Source organism: Saccopteryx bilineata, chromosome 2 (genome assembly GCF_036850765.1).
Source record: "Saccopteryx bilineata isolate mSacBil1 chromosome 2, mSacBil1_pri_phased_curated, whole genome shotgun sequence".
NCBI lineage: Eukaryota > Metazoa > Chordata > Mammalia > Chiroptera > Emballonuridae > Saccopteryx > Saccopteryx bilineata.
This window is the reverse complement of record NC_089491.1, coordinates 11,895,325-11,914,892: the sequence shown is the minus strand read 5'-3', so window position 1 is coordinate 11,914,892 and position 19,568 is coordinate 11,895,325. Positions and strand designations below refer to the sequence as shown.

Below are 19,568 nucleotides of genomic sequence, written 5' to 3'. Positions count from 1 at the left end.
GGAGATATCTGCCAAGCATTTCTGAGAAAGAGGGCAAGCTGCAGGAACTCACGAAAACTGACACATGGCACTTCAGCACGTACACACACACACACACACACACACACACACACAAACAAAAAATCCAAGAAGAAATGTATTGATTGCAGGATAGTATACATCATAAAATGAGGATTTTACTATATTTGCATTACGCTTTTTATCTAGGCTACCAAACTCTAAACTTCTTCCTACAACAGCTACAATTTGAACACAATTTACTATGTGCCAGAAACTGTGCTGAGCCCTTTAAAGCAGGGGTCCCCAAACTTTTTACACAAGGGGCCAGTTCACTGTCTCTCAGACCGTTGGAGGGCCGGACTATAAAAAAAACTATGAACAAATCCCTATGCACACTGCATGTATCTTATTTTAAAATAAAAAAACAAAACAGGAACAAATACAATACTTAAAATAAAGAACAAGTAAATTTAAATCAACAAACTGACCAGTATTTCAATGGGAACTATGCTCCTGTCACTGACCACCAATGAAAGAGGTGTCCCTTCCGGAAGTGCGGCGGGGGCCAGATAAATGGCCTCAGGGGGCCGCATGCGGCCCGCGGGCCGTAGTTTGGGGACCTCTGCTTTAAAGACATCACCCTCTAACCTTCCTCTGTAGAGTTGTGAGGTATTAAATTCATTTTAAAGGGGAAAGTAGGTCTTACAGCTAGAAAGGGGCAGAGAAAGCGTTTGAAACAAATCTGAACACTAACAAAGCCTGTACTCTTCATGAAACATTTTTGCTGGTTCTAGAGAAAATGAAACCTCATCCCTAGGTCAAAACAGAAAAATGTACAATATTTGAGCCAAGTTACAAGGGCATTTTAAAAACTTTAAGAGTTTTTGAAAGCCTGAAATCCATTTATAGAAGTACCTACTGTTCAAATATTAGCAAAAGTCACAAGGTCACTAAAAAACCTATTACTTCTTTGGATAACTATCAACTCACTTAAACTCAGAACATATTAGACGGCTGCTATTGCTATAACTTATATTCTCATTATGCTAAAAAAAAAACCCAAGAAACAACTCTTTTGTCCAAAATAGCCAAGAAGCTGTCTTTCACATGATATCATCCTTCTACCCTAACCCCAGCATACTGAAGCAAATTACTCCACTGCCTATCACTCAGAAGAAAAACTGGTGTCATTCAAAGCACAGCAGAATAATGACAAGGTTTGCGAGGTGACTTCTGGCTACTTTCAAAGAAATAACTAAAAACTGGCCTACTAAAAGTTCTTTGAAAATTTAAAAAAACTGAGTTTTATTTTTTAATAGTGGCAAAGTATAACTACAAAAATCCTCCAAAATAGCACAATTTGAGTTCTTCTTCATTGGAAGTGAACCATCACTTTTTAAAAGTACCTCAAAATGGGAATTCAACCAAGTCCTAGTACTCTTAAGACTAATCCTTAACTACTCAAGCAAAAAAATGTATGGTTTAAAAAGCAAGTCAAATAACAATTCACTAAAAATTAATAGGAAGTAGAGAATTTGTAAGAGCAAATCTCAGAAGCTACATTGCAATTTCTTCTAATTGTAATTATGCCCATTAGAGTTCCAAAGTTTCCAATGGTTATTTTCTATTTGTTTTCCCCTATGGAATACAGATCCTAACTGGTCAGGACAGAGTACTACTGCAGACACTACCAGGACCAGCAAACTCAACTCCCCTTCCCTTATCCCTGGTCCGGCTAAAACAGTACTATACTAAGTCCCCAGACTTAGTACAGAGAACACCCAACTTCTGGAACCAGAAAGACATGAATTCAAACCCAGATGCATAATTTACCAGTTAAGTGATTCTGGGCTTAACAAGACTTTAGTTCTCTCATCTGAAATAAAGCTACCTTTCTGAAAGGCTAGTGTGAAAGTAGTGTGAAGATCAGAGATGATTTTCTTAATGCATGTCTGTTATTCGTATTATTAATCATTGTGTACCTACCTGACACTTTCTTTTGTAATACTGCCATTATTTATACGGTAAATACATCTACTACTAAATAACAAAGAGGATTCTACTTCTCACAGAGATGGGGCGCAAAGCACTAGGGGTGACCTATAATGCAAACCTGATATCACTGACCTTGTCATAGTTAAGAATTTTAATTTTAATTCCTTAAAATTTTTTTGAAGCTGCTTAATGGGTAAGGGGTTTTACTTTGGAGTGAAGGTAATGTTTTAAAACAAGGTAGGGTTGGTCATCCTGACCTGACAGCTCAGTTGGTTAGAGTATTGTCCCAGTGTGCAGAGGTTGCCAGTTCAGTTCCTGGTCAGGGAACCTACAAGAACAGATTCATGTTTTTTCTGTCTATCTAACTGTCTGTCTCTGTCTCTCTCTCTCTCTCTAAAATTCAATAAATAAATTTTAAAAAGAAATAAAATAAACTAGGTAGAGTTATGGTTGCTAAACATTGTGATTATAATAAAAAATGCCACCAAATTGTTCAGTTTAAAATGGTTAAGCTAGGCCCTGGCCAGCTGACTCAGTGGATAGTGCTGGCCCAGCATATGGATGTCCTGGGTTCGATTCCCAGTCAGGGCACCAAAGAGAAGCAACCGATCCTCTGCTTCTCTCCCCTTCCCTCTCCCCCTTCTCTCCATCTTGGCCTACTATAGCCAGTGGCTCAATTGGTCTGAGCATCAGCCCTGGGTGCTGAGGATAGCTTAGTTGGTCTGAGCACATCAGCCTCAGGTCCTAAAAATAATTCAATTGATTCAAGCATCGACCCAGACAGGGGTTGCTGAGTGGATCCTGGTCGGGGCGATGTGGGAGTCTATCTCTCTATGTCCCCTCCTCTCACTTAAAAACATCAATTAATTAATTAAGAGAAAATGGTTAAGCTAAAAAAATAATTTTAAAGCAGGAACAAGGGAACCCTAATTGTTCCTATTGAACATCATTAGGTGCCAGCAATATGACCAGTTAAACTGTAAGTTTATTCACGGTTTTCTGGTCCACGTTTCTAAAACAGCAGCCTGACATGATGAAAGGAACCGATGACTGGAGATGAAAAAATCCATTTCTTGTCCCAACTCTGCCACTAGTTAGGTGTGCAATTTTAGACGAATTCCTAACTACTCTGGACATATATATCAAGTTATACATGCCAAAGACCAAAGCAGGGCTAAAAAAATCTCACAGGTTTCTCACAAGTTTAAGATGTTATGCTTTATATTCTTGGCAAATCAATTTATACGGAAATAAAATTGCTTTTTTTTTTTTTTTTTTGGTATTTTTCTGAAGCTGGAAACAGGGAGAGACAGTCAGACAGACTCCCGCATGCGCCCGACCGGGATCCACCCGGCACGCCCACCAGGGGCGCCGCTCTGCCCATCTGGGGCGTCGCTCTGCCGCGACCAGAGCCACTCTAGCGCCTGGGGCAGAGGCCAAGGAGCCATCCCCAGCGCCCAGGCCATCTTTGCTCCAATGGAGCCTTGGCTGAGGGAGGGGAAGAGAGAGACAGAGAGGAAGGAGGGGAGGGGGTGGAGAAGCAAATGGGCGCTTCTCCTATGTGCCCTGGCCAAGAATCGAACCCGGGTCCCCCGCACACCAGGCCGACACTCTACCGCTGAGCCAACCGGCCAGGGCCTAAAATTGCATAATTTTTTAAAATTTTAACTACAATATATGCTAAATCTGACTAAAAGCTAACAAGAAACTGAAAATACAAGTTATCCTACAGTATATTAGAAAATTTTCTCATTTCAGGGTAACTAGCTCCTATTGACTTCTATTTACTGGAAAAAAGAAAAACCCTATAACATCAGTGGCAAAATCATTCACTGACATTATGAGCTAACCTCAAAGGAAAAGACTTAATTCGGGGATGACTAATGTTGTAAGCTCAAAGTCACCATTCTAAACCAAGCTGGTAAAGTCTGAGTTTTTAATAAACGCAATGTCTTTTTATTCAACTATTAAAAAAGTATTATGTATAAAAAGAAATATGCATCATTAGATAGCCTATAAACAAAAATTGTATATATTAATTAACATTTTTTTGCAAAAACCTCTTTTGTCCTATAAATAACCTTTGGGTTGTGACTTCTGTTACAAGGCTCTAACAAGGATATAAATCTAAAAGAATCTGAACCTATTCTTGAATCTGTTCAGAAGAGAAGCTAAATCTTCTGTACCTTCTGGCATTTTGTTAAGTGTAGGTTGTTAAAGAAATGTTTTGGCAACAAACACCTTAACTACCATTAATTAGGGTAGAAGGTTTGTCTTCCTCCAATAGTGCCTCTAATTCCTAAGGGGAAAAAGAAGGATATGTCATGATTAAAGTGACCTCAACAGTGATCAAGGTGACTAGATGGGAACTCTCATCTGCTGGCTTCAAAGGAGTAAGACAGCTTAGATACCCAGTGCCATGGAAAGCTCAAAGGACAACATGAATCAAGCTGCTGAAGTGCTTTACAAGCTAGAGCAACTCAGCCAACAACAAACTCAGTGTAACAAGTGGATCCATCAATGCACAAATCAAAAGAAAAGTCCAGATGCCTCACCAGAAGTTTCCCAGATTAACTATCTTGATTCAGACTTCATAGATTCAGCATCAGGTCTCCCCTCTCCCCCTGGCAGTCAGTGGTATCAAAGTGACGCACAAAGCCACAGATGCACAACCTTTCTCCAAAGAGTCCTGATTTTCTTTCATCGCAACACTCATCAGCTGGCTGGCACCACCACACTTGCAAACTCAATATCAAAACTAAACTAAACTCGCCTCCCAACCCCACTTGTCTCAGGTTCCCCAGGTGACTGAATAACTAGGCTTGAATCCTTGTGGGTCTGTAGTACAGTCTTCACGTTCAGTTATCAAATTTTGTTAGTTTCAAGGCATCAATTCTATACCCATTTCTAGTACCTTTACCACTTTTTTCTCAAACTATTCAACAGCATCTTAATCAGTACATTTCTTTCAGCCTCTTTTCACACAAAGTTGTCAGATTCATAAAGATAGCCATAATAATGTCATCCCTCCACTCTTGCTCAAAAACCTTTTACTGAAGCCTTACTGTTGACAGACTAAAGTTTGAATTCCTCATTCTTGCATTTAAGGCCTATCACTGGTTCCCGCATTCCTCTCCAAACTTACCCTCTACAGGCCCTTCAATATTCCCTATCTTTCACTAAGTGAGTCACTTGCTCTTTCCTCCCACAGCAATCCTGAGCATTCTTTTTGTCTGTGTGTGTGCATGCATTTTTCCAAAGTTAGAAGCAGGGAGGCAGTCAGACTGACTCCCGCATGCGCCAGACCAGGATCCACCTGGCATGCCCACCAGGGGGCAATGCTCTACCCATCTGGGGTGTTGCTCCGTTGCAGACGAATTAATTCTAGCAAGGCGGAGGCCATGAAGCCGTCCTCAGCACCCAGGCCAACTTTGCTCCAAAGGAGCCTTGACTGCAGGAGGGGAAGAGAGAGATAGAGAGGGAGGAGAGGGGGAAGGGTGGAGAAACAGATGGGTGCTTCTCCTGTGTGCCCTGACTGGGAATCAAACCCGGGACTTCTACATACCAGGCCAATGCTCTACCACTGAACCAATTGGCCAGGGCCAATCCTGAGCATTCTTATTTGCACATGTGATTCCCTCCATACAGAATTCTCCTCTCCTTTTCCTCATCGTCTAATCCTACTTGTTCTCCCTGGCTCAGTACAGATATCATAAACCACAACCTCTCTGAAGTCTCTTCTCAGTGTCCTTGGCTGGAAATAATTTCTTGATCCTCAGACTTCCTGGACCATTTTATCTCTTAAGTACTTACGTGTGTGTGTGTGTGTGTGTGTGTGTGTGTGTGTACACATGATCATGCCATCACCTCCCCTGCCAGACTATCTGCTCTTCAAAGTCAGGGTCTATGTATACTTTATTTGTATCCCTCCATAGATTATGCACAGTACATAAGGACTCAAAATCATGCTGAAAAATTAACAATAAAACCTACTGGCAGTCTTAAGAAAGGATACTCATGAAGAAGAGAAACAGGAATAAATGCATCACAGACTTCACAGTACATAGTAGTCTCCAGCAAAACACTACAGCTATAGCACCCTTTATAAAGTAACAAACTACAACTAATAAAATAGTTCACTCAACAAATATGCAAGTGCCCACTCAGTGCCAGGCACTGTTCTAGGTCCCTAGAACCTCCAGAATACAAAAACAATATTAATTCTTGCCTTAATGAGCTTATACTTGAGTGAAGGGGAAAAGGCAATTAAAAAATAGCAAAATAGGCCCTGGCTGGTTGGCTCAGTGGTAGGGCGTCGGCCTGGCGTGCAGAAGTCCCGGGTTCAATTCCCGGCCAGGGCACACAAGAGAAGCGCCCATCTGCTTCTCCACCCCTCCCCCCCTCTCCTTCCTCTCTGTCTCTCTCTTCCCCTCCCGCAGCCAAGGCTCCACTGGAGCGGGGAATGGCCTGGGCGCTGAGGATGGCTCGCGGCCTCTGCCTCAGGCGCTAGAATGGCTCTGGTTGCAACAGAGCGACGCCCCGGATGGGCAGAGCATCGCCCCCTGGTGGGCATGCCGGGTGGATCCCGGTCGGGCGCATGCGGGAGTCTGTCTGACTGCCTCCCCGTTTCCAGCTTCGGAAAAATGCAAAAAAAAAAAAAAGCAAAATATATTATAAGTTAAATGTTTAAGTGGACTGGAGAAAAAGATGCTAGAAAAGGGAGCCCAGGGAGGGCCGTTCTAACAGGATGGTGAGGGAAGGCCTCACTGGAAAGGGGAGATGTGCACAAAGACCTGAAAAAAGGGGAGCCACATCCGAGAAACAGCACCCTCAGACATGCCAAACAGCAAATGCGAAAGACCTGAGACAGGAATATAACTGACCTGTTCAAGACACAGCAAGAGGCCACTGTAGCCAGAATGGAGGAAGCAAAAAGTAGAAGAAATGAGGTCAGAGAGGCAAAAAGAAAGGATCCGAGTACATAGGCCTTTGATAAGACTTTGGCCTTTTACTCTAACAAGGTGAGGTATCACCAGGGAGTTCAGAAAAGGAGACAAAACCTAACGTACCTTTTTTAAAGGAGCATTCCTGCTACAGTACTGAGAACAAAATATAAAGGGGCAAGAGTAAAAAAAAAAATGCAACTGCAATAATTCAGAAGAGCTGTCCGAGATTTCAATCAGTAAAGGTGATGAAAAGTGGTCAGGGTCTGGATGTATTCTGAAGATTAGAACTGGCAAGATTTCCTGATGGGTAAGATGCAATGAGAGAGAAGGAGACACAGAGTCAAGAATGATCGCAATTTTTGGATCAACAATTGAGACAGACGGAGGATGCTATTTGCTAAGATATGGAAGGCTACATACATGAGGAGTAGAGGGAAAATGGCGCAGGGCAAAGATCAGGAGTTTGATTTGGGAGAAGTTCAGTTTGAGATGCCAATAAAATATATAATTTGAAGCGTCAAAGCAAGCAGTGGGATATACAAGCCTGGAGTACCAGATAAAAATTTGGGAGTCATCAGCACAAACATGGTACTGAAAGCTATGAGACTAGATGGGATCACCAAGGGACGAAGCGAAAGGAGCAGAGATCCCACAGGGTAGTCCAGTCTGAGGCAGGGATGATGAAGAAGAACCGACAAAGGAGACTGAGAAGAAGCTGAGGAGGTAGGAGGAAAACCAGCCGAGTGTGGTGTCCTAGAAACCAGAGCAGCAAGTATTTTAAGGAAAGAGATGTCCACTGCAACAAATGCTGTTAATAAGTAAGAATTCAACTTTGCGGCTCTGACAAGAGCAGTCTTCGAGTGATGGCGTTCAAAGTTTCGTTCAAGTAGGTTCAGGATAGAACAGAACTGGAGATGAATAGAAACAACTTTTTCAAGAAGATGAGAAATTGGATTGTATTTGGAAGAGACAGTGTGGTTAAGAAAAGGTTGTTAAAAAAAAAAAAACAGGTGCATGCTGATTGAAATGAGCCAGCAGACAGGAGAATAATGATGTTGGGGGGGGGTAGGATGAGTATGATTTTAACTGTTACAGAATCTCAGAGTCAAATAGCCCAATGAAGAGACATTTCACTAGGTTAGTGGGCAAGAATTCCAGAGTACTGTTACTCTGTGATAGTAAAGAAGGGAGGAGGGCAATACATGAGTCTAATTCACATGCCAAAGGCTCAGAAGAGAGGCTGGGCCATTTACTGAGAAACTTCATGTGAGGCATTTTATGTTACTTCATTTAAGCTCAAAATAACATCATGAGGTACTATCTTTATGTTACAGATAAGAAGCCAAGAGCTCAGAGAGCGCTAGTAATTTGATTAACACACAAAGCTGGTGAGTGGTAGAGCTATATTTCAAATACAGCTTCTTCTGAGTATTAGATAAGAAAAATTTTTTTAAAGAAATTGTTAATTTAGGGGGGTTAATATAGCCTTGAGGTTATTATTATTTTTTAGGTTCTCATCTGTTAGAAATACAGCCCTGGATGGTTAGATCAGTCCGTTAAGAGTGTCATCCCAAAGCGAAAAAGTTGCAGGTTAGATCCCAGTCAGGGCACACACAGGAAGAACCAATGAATGCATGACTGAGTGGAACAAGAAATGAATGCTTCCCATCCCTCTCCCATCTTTCCCCCTTCTTCTCTCTCTCTTAAAAAAAAAAAAAAAAAAACTAAGCTCAAACTGATAGGTCAGTTGGTTAGAGCATCCTCCCAGAGCCCAGAGGTTGGGGCTCTATTCCCGGGTCACGGCACATACAGGAGCAATGTCCTGTTCCTCCCTGCCTCGCTCTCAAAAAAAAAAAAAGAAAGAAAAGAAAAAGAAAAAAGAAAAAAAAAAAAGAAAAAAGAAATGCATATTGAAGAATTTACAGATGAAAGTATAAGATAAGATGTCCAATTTGCTGTAAATATTCCAGCAAAAACAACAACAAAAAGTAATTGTGAGTGAAGGATTGCTAACAGAGCGGCCTGTAACATGCTGGTAACTATTGCAGCGAGTTGACAGGTATGTGGAAATTCACTGTACTGTTTCTCTTTTAAGTACATTTGAAAACGCCATGATAAAAAATAAAAGCCCAGGTCCTTACAAGTGAAATTACTTCAAAGCCTACTCTTAATTTCTGCTCAATGCTCCCCTCAAAAAAAAATGTTATATGCCTCATAGCTTAAAATTTTCTTATCTTCTTTAATCATCATTGTAACTCTATAAATCAGGGCTTTTACTCCAATTTCACACATGAGGAAAAGAGAGCTACAACTAGTAAATAGCAGGATCAAACCTCCAAGCCAAATCTTCTAGTGTCAAAACATCCTTCTACTACCTAATACAGAGACTCAGGCTGTACACAGGGTCACCTCTGGGCATTCCTATACAGAGACACTTCCCTTAAACTTCTTGCTACTGCATATCCCTAGGATGGAGTTTCCTAGGAAGGACAGGCTTTATTCCAGTCGGTCTTTGAAAAGACTTGTATTCAAGGGCTTGACTAAAAGAAGGTTTCAAATTTGCCCAGCCATCAACCTTCCTTGCCAAATATGGGGACTAACAGAAACTTGATATACAACTTCTGAAAGAGTGTTCTGAAAGCCTGCCTATCTCTGTTCCAGAATCAACTCTTTGTGCCTCCATTTCTCCAAATGTAATACTGTTATTCACCTACATCAGGCAGCTATCATAGCGACCCAAGTGTAAACTCCAAGCTGTAGAAATGAAGGACATTACTAAACAGTAACACTGAGCAATTTCAAAAGCCAATTTTGTATCATTCCACATTTACCACAAAGCTGGCATACCAGAGCACATCACCATTAATACTTTTTTTAAGATACCATATTTTTAAAAGCCTCATCACTAATATGTTTGAAATCTGTTCTTGCATGCTAACCTTGACATTAAAAGCTTATTTATAGCTTCAAAACAACTGAAAATACGCACACTGAGGGCTCCTGATGTTTATTCTCCTCAGCTGCTAACCTACATTATCAAAACTGCAGCACTGGCTGGACAGCTTGATTGGTAAGAGCATCGTCCCAAAGCGTAGAGGATGCCGCTTCCATCCTGACTAGGACACCTACACGAACAGGTTGATGTTCTGGTCTCTGTCTCTCAAATCAATAATTTCTTTTTAATGCAACATTTCCCCCGCTAATTCACCAGCTTTAATAAGTCGTCCAGTCATTTAAGAGCTACCCAGTATCCAATACTTCATTAGGTTAAAATGCAGGTTGCCTAAGCTGTATAAAAAGGCTATGATTAGCCTGACCAGGCGGTAGCGCAGTGGATGGAGCGTTGGACTGGGATGCAGAGGACCCAGGTTCAAAACTCTGAGGTCACTGGCTTGAGCGTGGACTCGCCAGCTTGAGCACAGGGTTGCTGGCTTGAAGCCCAAAGGTCACTGGCTTGAGCCCAGGGTTGCTGGCTTGAGCAAGGGGTCACTTGCTCTGCTGTAGCCCCCAGTCAAGGCACAAATGATAAAGCAATCAGTGAACAACTAAGGAGCTGCAACGAAGAATTGATGCTTCTCATCTCTCTCCCGTCTTGTCTTTCCCTCTCCCTGACTCTGTCTCTGTCAAAATAAATAAATAAATAAAAGGCTATAATTAGATGCAATGTTTGTGGAGTTTCAGATTTATTTGAAATTAGAAACATCATAAGAATGGACTGCCTCCATCTGAACTTTTAAAAACAAACCACTTCTGGCCCTGGCCGGTTGGCTCAGCGGTTTAGCGTCGGCCTGGCGTGCGGGGGACCCGGGTTCGATTCCCAGCCAGGGCACATAGGAGAAGCGCCCATTTGCTTCTCCACTCCCTCCCCTCCTTCCTCTCTGTCTCTCTCTTCCCCTCCCGCAGCCAAGGCTCCATTGGAGCAAAGATGGCCCGGGCGCTGGGGATGGCTCCTTGGTCTCTGCCCCAGGCGCTAGAGTGGCTCTGGTCGTGGCAGAGCGATGCCCCGGAGGGGCAGAGCATCGCCCCCTGGTGGGCAGAACATCACCCCTGGTGGGCGTGCCGGGTGGATCCCGGTCGGGCGCATGCGGGAGTCTGTCTCTCCCCATTTCCAGCTTCAGAAAAATACAAAAACCACTTCTTTATCAGGCCATGTACCCAACTATCTTAAAAGGTACCAATTTTCCTTTAGGCTGATTGAACACAGGTAACCAAAGTTATAGACTCCATTTTCACATTAAGGGCCAATCTATCTACAGAATTATCTATTCTTTATCCAAAATAAACCAAAACATACATAAATAAATAAATATATATATATATATATATATATATATATATATATATATATATATATATATATATATATTTTAGCTCTGCTAAGAAATCTCAGGTCTGGCACAAAACACACCTTTGAGTCTAAAGTCAATGCATGTTTGCTGAATAAAACTGGCAAAACAGGTTAAAAAGCATACTTAAAAGAAACTGTTTTATGTCAATAGTATTAATATAAATTCAATTCATAAACAAAATGCTGATCTGCTAAAAAGGATATGGTGAAAAGCCCTGGCACCTGGAAAATTGCAAAGAACAGGAAATCCTGCAGGTGCAGTAAGAAACTACATCTTACCCGTGACCCAGAAACGCCTCAGAATTTATTACACAACCTGCTGCAGAATTCTCACTTTTCAAATGGAAATGAACCATGAAGTCACATAATGCAAAGCTGTGATTTTATTATTGATATAATCAACTGTACCTTTTTGTATTGTGCTAAAGTTTACTAAAGAAAGTAGATGTTCTACATAGTGTTAGTTATGTCAGAAGGTAAGAGAATTTGAATATGAAATAACTAAGATTTAGGACTGCCTCATTCATCAGCAACACATACATGGAATGTCTTGTGAGACAGATACCATACTTTTAAAAATGATACACTTGATCCTTGAGTCAAAAACTAACTCAAATTAGGCACAAAGGTGACAAATCACGTCATCTGGTCACTTCACTATTTAACACAAGACCTAAAAGTTAAAGATTTGCAAAGCTTTCTGGCTCAAACATTTAAATATTTTTATCACCATTAATCTAGCCTGATTACTTTATTCCTTTCTGTTTTGACTGACATAAATTTAACTTACATCTCTCAATAAACAGTTTTCTAAAATTAGACTGGATTATGAAGCCTCTCAATTACTTGTCAGAAAGTTTTTCTACACCTAAACCAATTTTTTAAACAGCCTAATTTTCCAATAAACAGAATGAAAAACAGGAGAGCAGCAAGATGGGTAATGGTGTCCAAACATGCTATATAAGAGTAAGTAGCCCAACTAGCACAGAAAGACCACTACTGTCAGGGCCCGGTATCAAGCTAAAGCAAATTAATGTCTAATAAAGCAACTTAGTATTTACATTTTTGCAATCTCTATCATAACAAGCATGCATCTGGAGGTTCTTTACAACTAATATACCAAACACAACATTTAAAAAACATTTCCCAGCCTGACCTGTGGTGGCGCAGTGGACACAGCATCTACCTGGAACACTGAGATCACTGGTTCAAAACCCTTGGCTTGCCTGGTCAAGGCAAAGAGAGGAAGAAACTATTACTATGAATTAATGCTTCCTGCTTCTCTCCCCTCTTTCTCTCCCTCTCTCCTCTCTCTAAAGATCAATAAATTTTTAAAAAAAGCTTAAGAAGAAATTCATTCCCCCTTACATAGAGCATAACCTGTCAATGGGCCTAGAAATGCCAAATGGATGGGAAGTTATTTAACAACTGAAAACTTGAAAAAGGAAAAAGTACTCAATAAATCTAAAAAAAAGAAAGCTGAGTACCACTAGCTCTATTTTTCTGTTCAAGTCACTCAGAATTAATTTTTTGCAAAAAGTATTATGTTTATTATTCCTGATTTAAGATAGAAGTACTCTGTCTCTGGAAACTCAGGCTTACAAACAATTTTGGGCTATAGATGGAATTCAGAATGTCTCTCACAGCTTCTGCTCTACTGAAGAACTCAAACAACCACCAACACTCGGCTGCAGAAACTAGCCAGGAGAGAGAAGTCAACAGTAAAGCAAAGAAAGAGCAAACTTCAGTTCAAAGACATCTCTAACATTCACAGAAGTGTCATCTCTACCCAAGTTTCTCACTGCAAATCAATCTATTTAATGCTCAAGTCTGAAGTACTAATTATTACCTGACCAGGCTGACAGGGACTAAAGAAATAACATCTATTCCTCATATTTACGTAGTTCTAATCTTCCTGAAAGACTTCAAGTTGTTTTACAGAAACCATCTCAGTTCTCATGGGAGGTAGATACCGAGTCAGGTTTCTGGAGGAGAAACAAGCGCAAAGGGATTAAGTATCTTGTCCAGCAAGCACCAGTGAAAATAAAACCAGACCCAATTATTTAGCCTACAAAGTCTAAATAACCTTCTTTCCTTGGTTCATAAACTTAGCATATTTTGAAGTGCCTACAAACTATTCCAAACCATAGAACTTCACAGAACAATACATATAATCAGAACACTATGCCAGAATTCAGTATTCTGAGGAAGAAAGTATTGCTTGCCTCAAATCATTAAAATAAACTAACATAATGAACTTTAAAAACACAAGAGGAAACAATAGCCATACTAGGGAGAATTTTCAAAGATCACTCTATTCATCTTATATCCTACTGCTCAAATTCTCAGACCAGACATGTTTCTTATAATTATATTCTTTACATATACCAAATTTCAAAATACAGCTAAGAGTCAGAGGCAGATTTAATGGTAGGCACACCAGGCATGCACCCTGGGCCCTGACTTTTGAAGGGTTCCACAAAACTCCAACTTGACACTTTTTTCTAATGACACCAAGTTTAGGGGGCCCAGTTTTTCTTCTGCAACACCAAGTTTAAAGGGCCCAATATTTTTTTCTGCACCCAGGGCCTCAACCAAACTTAATCCGCCTCTGCTAAAAGTTTCAATCAAAGGCACAAATATTGATCGACTTATGACCTATGCAATTTATGACCATTTGACTTTACGACCACAATCGCTAGCCACGACTGCTCTGCGTCTGGCAGCGCAAGCGTTGCCCAGCCGGGTGTAGGACAGTGCGAACCAGCTTCCAGCAGCACTATCATCTCCGCATGCACCATTTCAATTGTTATCCCAGACTCGGTACAGCAATTTGTGTTTTGTGTCTTGGATATTTTTCATCAAACCCCTCCCAAGATGTCTACCAAGAGAAAATTGTCTTTGCAAATATTAAACCAGTTGTACTGGTAATGCAGTGTTTTACTTAAACCTGACAAATGTAAAAATAAGAAACAAAATGGTGTAGAGATGATACAAATGGCATAAAATGAACAAAGAAAATTATGATATATAATAATGAAAGAAAATTATGATAAAATATTACTTAAAGATTTTTATAACATCATTTCACAGTACTGTACATATAGCCTACTCAACTTTTAACCAAATCTTGTTACGACTGGTCTGTTGAAACCAATCATGGTCGTAAGTCAAGTGCTGGTTGTATGTCTAAAAACCGTTCCCTCTAAATATAAAAACCTTATAGCAAAAAACAACAACAACAACAACAAAAAAACCTTATAGCAATGATTTCAAAGCATTATTTTGCTGTCTTCATAATACACTTCAGCCTGGCCTGTAATAGTAGAATGGATAGTGTCGACCTAGAACGCTGAGGTCATGGGTTCAAAACCTAGGGCTTGCCTGGTCAAGGCACAAATGACAAGCAAGCAATGAACAACTAAACTGAAACAACTACGAGTTAATACTTCTCACTCTCCCCTCTGTAAAATCAATAAATAAAATCTTTAAAAATAATAATAATAATACACTTCAATTTGGATTTCAAAATGATTGGATTCCAGGTTGACCTGTGGTGGCACAGTGGATAAAGTGTCAACCTGGAATGCTGAGGTCACCAGTTCAAAACCCTGGGCTTGCCTGGTCAAGGCACATATGGGAGTTGATGCTTCCTGCTCCTCCCCCTTCTCTCTCTCTGTTTCTCTCTCTCTCCCTCTCTCTCTCCTTTCTAAAATGAATAAATAAAATAAAAATAAAAATAAAAACAAAACCCTGGGCATGCCGGGTCAAGACACATATGGGAGTTGAAGCTTCCTGCTCCTCCTCCCTTCTCTCTTTCTCTCTCTCTCCTCTCTAAAATGAATTCTTTTTAGAAAAATTAAATTTAAAAAAATTGGCTTTCAGTTTATTTTTTATTTATATTTATAGGTTCAGATTACTTAAAGTGTTCTGCTAAGCCCTCATTACATTTAGGCAAGATTCCCACTTACACTCAAACTTATTATATGAACTTATTTATAATGGCTGCATTAAGATACTTATACTTCCTAAATTGACAAAAGAAGAAAACTAATGAACCCAGAAAGCTTCCCAACAAACCAAAGTGGACCTTTCTTTTGAAAACATACTAAGTACCACAGTACATACTACTTAAAGACCACGAAAAGTGATAATTGACATCATTTCTGTAACATGGAGAAATAATTTTATTTTTGTAAATCTGACAAGATTGAATTTTCAACTGACAAAGGGGAAATCATCTTCCAAGGTTCTACACAGAAAACCGAGTACTGAGGCAGTCTCAAAGCAGTTTCTTTAACCCTTCCAGACCTCAAAGAATCTAACACAAGCCACAGAACACTGAATGAGACCTGCCTGAAATGGCGGTGCTCGGACCCCTAAAGGCCATTTCCAAACTGTCTGACAAACCGATGGCCCTACGTCCACACAACTCCAGAGGTCTTCCCTCAGTAAAGCTAACATTATACTCTTCACCTCAAATCAAAACACCAGAAAATCCAAAAGCTTCCAACTAATTTTTACTTAAATTATTTGGGAGACAAAGGCAACATCCTAAAATCAGGTATTTATACCCTGAAAGAGTTCGAGTCGGAAGAGCTCCATTCCTGCCACTTCTGGATGCTGGGTGAATTTATTACTTTTGTCTGCCTCTAGCATGGGACTCAGATATTACATCACTCAATGTCTGAAAACTGCCCTATTACCCAGAAAGCACCAGGGTATCTGAGACACTGCACCAAGGTATCCCTTCCTCCTCTCTAAAACACAGCTACTGACGTGGGCCCTGCTCTGTTGCAGTATCTTCACAAAGACATCTGCCCTGCACCTGCTGTAATCCTATTTCTATTCACTCTTGATGTACTCTTCATGACCCTGTATGCCTCTATCTGCCCACTCATCTCTCACTGGCGAATCTGCCAATGTGCTAGGACGATACCCCACCACACACCTCCTCCAAACTTAGGAATGTGTATTCAGCCCTCCCTAATCCCTTCCCCATTCACTGGGTTCTGGAACTAAAATCAGGCTTCATGATCTCTCTGATCCTAGAAGCACGAACTTTCAGATATGGTACAGGGCTTAATGTCCTCCATATTCCATGAACATCATCCTACCATCCACACATACAATCCACACACTCCAGTTTCCCTACATCTAGAATTAAATCCCCTCCCTTTAGAAATTTTTCTCCCAACTTTTGCACTATGCCCTTCCTTATACTTCCAGTGACTTAAAAATTTTGGCCCCTTTAACCTCCCAAGACTCTAAGTTTTCCAATCTCTCCCCACACTTCAGCACCCTGTTCCTTCCACTCTTTTAAGCAGCCCGTTTTCCTAACCCTCTCCACCTGCAAAGTCATTTCCTATCCTACACCTGGGTATCCTACTTCCCCTCCCCCTACCCCAATCCAATAGACATTCTATCCCTTTCTAGTGACAGATGAACCCACACACATCCCTACCACGCCCTTCCCTCACACCATTATAGGTACTGTGCATCCCTTTATATTTTCTCCCCCAACATATTCTGTATTTCCCGCCCCCTCCCTTCCTGTTCCCTGCCTGCCCGCTTCTCTCTACCAGACAAAAGCTAACATTCCAAACCCATGCTTACCCCCCTCCACAAGCTGTACTCCAGACCTGTGGACCTTCCTTTCTAACCTACCCCTACTGCCTCCCTCGACTGACTACCCTTCACACACCACCACCACCACCACTCTCCTTCCCTCTCCCAAACGTTCCTGCACACTTCCTGCTCAGAAACATTTTCTTCCATGTCCCCACAGCTTACCTGCCACTTCAAGAACACTTCCTTCACTCCTACACCTTTGGCCCTCCATCTCACACACACTGCACTTCACCTGTCCCCTCCAACAACCCTCTCTTCTGCTCCTACACCTTCGCCCATACTTCCAGGAAGAACATCCTCCATTTCATTCACTTCTGCTACATGCCAAATGCCCTGCTCACCTCCTCCTGCCCAGGAAGCTCCTCCTCTCCATCCCCATCACCTTACTCCACTGTCCCCACTTCTCTCCCAAACTCCTCAAACTCAGGCCCTGCCCCAATCACCGACCCCCTCTGCCCTCTACTCATCGCCCCTGCGCACGACTACCAGGCGGCTACCTGCCTTCTCCCCTCACGTGTTCTCCCCTGCATGTCCCATCTGCGGCCTCAACGCACTCCTGCCTCCCTCCTGTCTGCCCTGCACGCCTCCGGGCCAGACACCCGGCCTCACAGCCCTCACAGGTCCCTGAAGCCCCTGGGCCTACCCTCACAGGCACCTCCGGCCCAACACTCTCCACCTCCCGCTCCCTCACTGGAGAGACCTCCTAGACACCCTCCTTCACACTCACCCCGTCACATTTCCCCCTACCCGGCCACCTTCCCCTACGTTTCCCTTCACGTCCATCTGGTGGTCTTTATATCTGCCCCCACTCCCTGCCCTCGCACGCAGCCCGGACCAGGACATCCGCTTCTTCCATTCCTCCCTCGAATCCCTAATCTTCTCCATTCCCATCACACTCGCCCCTGTCCTCCCCAGAGCTCCCCTCACACTCTCCCGGGCCCCCTCCGTCCGGGTGTCCCCCATCCCTCTGGCACTCGCCTAGCCCCCTGGGTGCCCCGAACCTGCCCGCAGGCCCTCGCCCTCCAACGGGCCCTCACCCTCCACCATACATTCTCCCCCGAAGCTGCCCGCACCCCCGCCTGGCGCCCGAAGCCTCTCCCCCAGCTCCCGTCCCCAGCGTCCTCCAACACCTGCCCAGAGCCCCGCGCCCTGGATCTCACCCGGACCCCCAGCGCGGGTGCCCACGCCGTCCACGCCCTCCCCTCGCAGGAGGGCCGGAACCCCATCCCCGCGAAAGTGAGGAGGGCTGCCGGGTGCTCCTGCACGAAGCGGCTGGGGTACCACGGCAGCGGCGGCGGCGGCGGCCACAAAGCCGGAGCCACGGGGGCCGGGAGTGCTCTCCGCCCCAGCCGCCGCCGCCGCCGCCGCCGCTGCTAAGGACGCACCACAAACAATGCGGGGCCAGGGCCGGCTCCGCCAACCGCCTTAACCGCCGCCTTAACCGCCGCCCGCCCGCCCGGGACTGCCCGCCGCGCAGGCGCCTGCCCCACCGCCGCAGCCTACCCGCGCCGCCTCGCTCTGCCCGTGCCCGGTACCCGCTCCTGCTCCGCCGCCGCCGCCACCTCGTCAACCCGCGTCTCCAGATCCTCAGCCCAGCGGCGGCGGCTGCGGCGGCTGCTGCCCTGGTGGCGCTCGCGGCTCCGGTCTCCGCTTCGGCGGCAGCGGCGGTGAGCACGTGACACCGTCGAACACGCCCATTGGCCAGGCTGGGGGGCGGGCCCCGCGGCTGCTGGGGAACGGAAAGCCCGCCCCCTCGCTCGCAGAGAGCCCCCTCCACACACATTCTGCCGCACCTGAGAGTGCCGGCCAGCGCCCGCCACCACAGTGCCGAGCCGCTGCCTGCGCCAACTGCGCACCTGGGGACGCGCACGAAGCACGCGCAGATAGCGGCCGCGTGCACCTGTGAGCAGACGCTTACGTAAACTGCGTCCCCGCCTTCCTCCTGACGGCAGGCCCCCGCCTGCTGCAGCACCTGAGCCCTGCTGCGCTAGCGGCGTAACTGCTGCGGAGGGAGCGGGGATGAGCTGCGCAGGGAAGCGAGCAAAATGCACGGAAACTTCGTAACTTCCGAATCTGGGAGCGGCTCCTGGCCGCCACGCCAAATGGGGCTCCAAGTCTCTACGCCCCAGAGCCGGGTGGCCCCCAACTCCAGCAGCTACACAAACGGTGTAGGTGCCGCAGTGCCTCCACTGGTGGAGGATGGGGAAGCCAACGGCTTTTGACTTGTTAAAAGGTTGGATCCCAGCCACCGCCACCGCCTACACTTACCAGCTGTGTGACCTTGACCAATTACAGAACCACTCTGATCCTCAGTTTCTCAAGTCGGGAAAACTGGAACAATGATTTCGGTTTAAGAGCTGTTGGAGAGATGGAAAAAGGCAATAAGTGTCCATTTTAGCACATAAAAGGCACTGAACAGAAGTTACAGTTTAATCTGTAACCACCTCTCTTTCACCCTGAATGGACACCCCTAGGCTGAGTCTGACCTCTTTATAGTTGAGTCAGACTTTGGCTGAACACTGGTGCCATCATAGGAAAGATATGAAGATTTGCTTTTTATTTAATTTTTTATTTATTGATTTTAGAGAGAGAGAAAGGGGAGAGAAACATCGTTTTTGCTGATCTATTCATCCATGCACTCACTGGTT

General features: G+C 43.8%; 1 protein-coding gene across 3 annotated transcripts in view; it reads right to left on the bottom strand.

Annotated features, from left to right (window-relative positions):
• The window catches only part of STRBP (spermatid perinuclear RNA binding protein), a 154,233-nt gene extending 135,650 nt beyond the window's left edge, over nucleotides 1-18,583 (bottom strand). For 2 of the 3 annotated variants that reach the window (XM_066256274.1, XM_066256273.1), the window contains exon 1: nucleotides 18,424-18,583. The gene's annotated coding sequence lies outside the window, so the exon portion shown is untranslated. Of the gene's footprint in view, nucleotides 1-12,445; nucleotides 12,469-18,423 lie in introns of those variants that run through there. The other variant, XM_066256276.1, reaches the window with a different exon arrangement.
• Between the last annotated feature and the right edge of the window lie 985 nt (nucleotides 18,584-19,568).